The sequence below is a fragment of the Montipora foliosa genome, unplaced genomic scaffold (assembly GCF_036669935.1).
Source record: "Montipora foliosa isolate CH-2021 unplaced genomic scaffold, ASM3666993v2 scaffold_421, whole genome shotgun sequence".
Lineage (NCBI taxonomy): Eukaryota > Metazoa > Cnidaria > Anthozoa > Scleractinia > Acroporidae > Montipora > Montipora foliosa.
The window spans coordinates 242,501-247,500 of NW_027179725.1; the positions used below are offsets into that span (position 1 = coordinate 242,501).

At 41.0% G+C, this 5,000-nt stretch overlaps 1 protein-coding gene across 1 annotated transcript in view; it reads left to right on the forward strand.

The window, feature by feature from the left end:
- The window catches only part of LOC137988563 (uncharacterized), a 164,466-nt gene that overhangs the window by 26,288 nt on the left and 133,178 nt on the right, over positions 1 to 5,000 (forward strand). The gene's annotated exons all lie outside the window — the stretch shown is intronic.

The following is a 5,000-nucleotide window of genomic DNA, read 5'->3' on the forward strand; positions in this document are numbered from 1 at the left end:
TGTCTACAAGTTTGAAAGAGGAACCTAACGGGTAAGACTAATCTGTGGACTGTGGAACGCGGAATCGCTGAACGTAGGGAAACTTGTTATTGCAACTAGTCGACTCAACAACACAGTAACCTGAAAAATCAATAGTTGCGATTATTTTAATTAACGTTGAGATTGCGCTGAATTCCATGTTTTCCGTTAAGCTGCCGATGTTTTAGCATTTTCGGTGGACCTCTTGGCAACCTGAGTCGTGTGCTATTGCTGGTATTGCAGCTAAAATGACGAACTGGCGGCGATCGACTCATACATACATACATACATGGGAAAATTCGCGGAGATGCGCTAATTTGCTACTCGGAGTCTCATGCCTCTTGCGAAGCAATCATCAGGCAACTGCTAAGCATAACGAGTACAATCTGAGATGTATAAATTTGAAAAAGTGAAAAGTTACATGCTGAAAAGAGATTGGCTGAAAACTGTGAGTAATAACATTTTCCAGAAAGGGATGACGATCTCTAAGGAGGTGACACGTGCATTACTGAATTGGATTACGCTATTCCTGCTTTCAACTAGAATTTTTTAGTGTCTGCAACACAGCCAGTTGGAAAACATGGACTGGACTCTTGACTAGACTGGACTATGGACTGAACTGGACTGAACTGTACTATACAGGGGGGTGGGAGAGGAGGGAAGCTTAGTGTTTTAAGTATCACCTTTGGTTTGCTTTCGGTTATATTTTTCGATTACTTCCAATTTGGGTGAGCCACCAAAGCAACAAGATAAAAGAGTGCTAATTGTTGTGTCCGAAAGTCGTCAATCAACGGATTTGATTGGCGGCTCTTTTTTTTATTTACTTTATTTAATAATTGCAGGAACTCCTTTCCTCTGTAGTCTTTGTCATCTGCAATTTTTTTGCGGTCACTGTACATGTCGCTAAACACATCGCATTAAAGTTTTGTGCTGGGCACGCTAAGTTATTTTCCCAAGGCGATGTTTGGATTACAAATACGTTACCTCCTCGAATTGTTACCTTTTTAATTAAACGGTTTATAATCAATCAATGACTTTATTAACGTGTCAAAGGTATCTAGCCCATGGGAAATATCCCTCTACTAATTGGGGCCACTTAATAATAAAGTAATTATGGACCTGTAACATTAAAACTAATAAGAATTTAAAACCTACTATCAGCTAATGGTATTCTAGTAAAACCTAAGATCCCAAGGCATTAAAACTCAAAACCTTAAAACCCTGGTTAATGAAATTTCGTTCTGTTATGAGTTACAAAGAATGCAGTTCAAACACTTGTTGTCTTCTACGATCAGACTTAAATCACATTTATGAATACGATGTTTAACACTGCTCAGTGATGGCAATCGCCTGGCAACCCGTTCCACAACTTAGGTCCCAAATAGGTGAGTGAATGTTTGCCGTACTTCTTGGTCGTAAATCTAGGGATGGCATTGCCAAACTCTGACACTCTTAACTTATAAGGTGAGCAGTGCATATGAAATAGCTCGCATATTTTTGTGGGGCATGGTCTATGTTTCACCTTATACATAAGGATGGCGATATCTTGTATTCTTCTATTCTGTAGCGTCATTAGGTTACTTTTGTTAAACAGAGTTTGATAGCTTGATTGCTTATCCAGGAAAACTGCGCATAATGCTCTTTCCTGAATACGTTTGAGCTTTCTTTTATCACTAGAAGAAGAGAAGTGCCAAGTCAGATGGCAATAAGTTAGGTACGGCATAATAGCTGATTTATACAGGCTTAGTTTAGCATTAGTAGGAATAAGTTCTTTACGTCTTATCATTACGCCTACCCTTTGACTCGCCTTCATACAATGTGATTGTTAAAGTTCAGCTGGTCGTCTATAGTGACTCCTAGCAACTCAAGAGAGTCTGAAGAGTCAATGGTGTTTCCTTGAAAATGTAATGGTGTGTTACTTGCTGTACTACTATGGTTGAAAGTCATAGTTTGGTATTTGCTCAGGTTTCCTTTCAGCAGATTGCTAGCGTACCACTCAGAGGCTTTATTGGCGTTGGTTATTAGGATGTTGTGATGTTGTTAGCTGTTCCCAAGTCCCCCGCTGTTTCATACAGTTTATGGTCAGCCGCGTATATAGAGAGATAATTATGTGAGTTAATTACGTATGTCAGGTCGTCTTGGAAGATATTCCACAGCAACGGACCTAGGGCTGAGCCATGAGGGCAACCCCTCTCAGTCCGCTTCCACTCGCTTCTAATTAACAATTATTCCTCGAGCCCGAATGGGCTCTGAGTCAATAGCCCATGAGGCCGAAGGCCGAATGGGCTATTGACTCAGAGGCCATGAGGGCTCGAGGAATAATTGTTTTAGTAAAATCCAACTAGTTGGTCAAAAAAATTTCGAGACAAAACATCTTTCGCTAGTTAAAGCTAGACTTTAATTGTTGTTTTGGTTTTCAAAGCCGGCGCTTTTCCCTACTAGTGGGCTATAACAAATAGCCTACTAGTAGCTCAACCAATCAGAACGCAGCATTGATAATAGACCACTAGAAGGATTTTACTAATAGCTCTTAGTTTCACTCGGTTCAGTCGGTCACACAAGCAGGATCGAATTAGGTCGAGTAGTTCATCTTGAAATCGATACGCTCTTAGTTTACTGATCATAAGGAGAGGATGCAGAGAGTCAAAAGCCTTGCTCAAATCGGTAAACAAGATCTTAACAGTTTGTCGGTTATCCCGTGCTGATTTCCATGATTCAATAAGTGATATCAGTGTTGTTTCACAACTATGGCGATTACGATAGGCCGTGATTCCGGGATGCAAGCGACTGTCAAATTGCTTTGTGATCTCATCGCTAAGGACTGAGTTTCTCACATACTTTACTGACCACTGGGAGGACAGTTATTGGTCTATTGGTCTATAGTTGCCACTATTCTGGGGATCTTCTTTCTTGAAGACGGGCGTCCACTCACCCTTTTTCCAGTGGCTTGGCCATTGACAATTAGCAATGCACGAGTTGTAAAGATACGCCAATGGTAGAGCGTGCTTTACCGCACCGTATTTCAGTAACCTCACTGGCAGATTGTCACACCCAGTTGCTTTCCTCGTATTAAGCGACTCTGGTGCTCTTCTGACTGTGCTTCGTTTACCGGATTGGACTAGATCATTGGTTCTGAAAATGTTGCCATTTTTATTTGCAGAACACTTTGATGGTTGTTTAGGTCACTCCCTGTGGAGTTCCTTCCATTGACACCTCCGATATCATCCGCTAACGTTGCAAACTGATCTGCTAATATTTCCGCAACATACTCTTGGTTACTAATGATCGTACCATCAATTTTTAAGTTGATGTCTGATCCATTGACCCCTTTGCGATAACCAAGAAACGGTTTGAATGTTTGGAAAAAAAATTCTGGGATTTTCTTTAAGCTCGTCAGTCTTTTTCTTCCAGTATCGCCGTATAGCGATTCTTCTTTATCTAACTGCTTCATTACGACATTTCAGTTTCTCTTCCCAGTTTTGTTGAGTTCTATCGTGTAGATACTTCGTAAAAGCTTTTCTCTTTGCACGGATTGCATTTTTTTTTCTACGCGGTTGTCATATAGGGTATGTCTTTATCCCTTACTCGCTTTTTCTTCAGGGGGAAGCACTCGTCCACAATGTCTCGCACGATTGTATTCCAATAATACACCTGGTCGTCTACATCATCAAACAGTTTTCCTACGTGCCAGGGTGCCGTCATTAGGAGTATTTGACTGGATCAAAAGTCTTATAACTCCTAAAGTGGATAACTTTACGCGAGTGTTTTCTCTCTTTTTCTTTTACTATATCATAGGTTACTCAGGGCAGGGTCAAAAGTTCCGCCTCCAATGAACAGGCCTGGTCTATTGGTTAGCAGTTAGAGTGGCTGTCGTTGTATTTCCTTTTCTGCCCAATCTAGTTGGCTTTTTATGAGGCATTCGAAGCCCCGCACCAGTTCAAAATCCAGAAGTAATTTATCCTCTTTTGTCTGAGGTCTTAGCCTATCTAGGTTAACCAATCACGGTCACTGCGTCTCTTATTTGAATTGACTCCCAATTACAAATGTGGTTCCAATCAGTTCTTCGTCTAACAATTGCTGGTATGATCCCAATAATGGTCTAGGCGGTCGATAAAGGCCAACTATTATCATAATCATCATATTTATCCTACTAATTTGCACTTCCAACACGATTGGCTCTGGACACTGGTAGTGACGATCAGGCTTTAGTCTCCTACAAGGGATCACAGTAGAGATAAGAGCTAAGATGCCACCACCACCCCATTTTCCTGTAATTACGATACAACGAGTAACCAGGGAGGCTAAATTGGTCATTTGGATAACTGGAATCCATCTTTCTTTCACTTATGAATATGATGCGAGCTTTCAAGGTTTTAATAATGCCAATCAATTCTTCAAATTTATTTTGTATGCTGTTGATGGTGAGGTGACACAGCATCGTTCATTGTACGTTTGTTGTCCCTTGGGGTTCAAACTCCTCTTGTGAGGTGGGTCGATTTGCATAATTTCCAGGATCTGTTTTGCGTTCTTGCCGATGACTCGCTCACATACAAGAGACATTTTTCTCTTACTTTACACTCCTTCTGTTTTGGTCCAGGGTTCGGACAAACTCCTGAGAGTAGTATCCAACATTCGGGATTGAACGAGGCTTGCGTTTTGTTGTAGTAAAGAAGTCTTTGCTGGAAGAATCTCCTTTTAAATCGAAGCGTCCGGTAAGCTTTTTACCGTCCAAAAACGTGAACAAATTAGCCGAATTAATCTGTCTTACCCTTGAAGCCGAAGTTTATATTACCAGCGCTATCCATTTGCCTTCTCCACTCCCACGATATCATTCAGAGGAGGAAATAAACGAATACCATGCCACGCGAGACCATACGTCCATCCGCCATTACCATATAATTATATGTCAGGTAATCAACGTATCTCCCTCTAACAGTGCAAAATATTTACAAGAAAAGTCACTAGGGGTATTTGGTACGAGA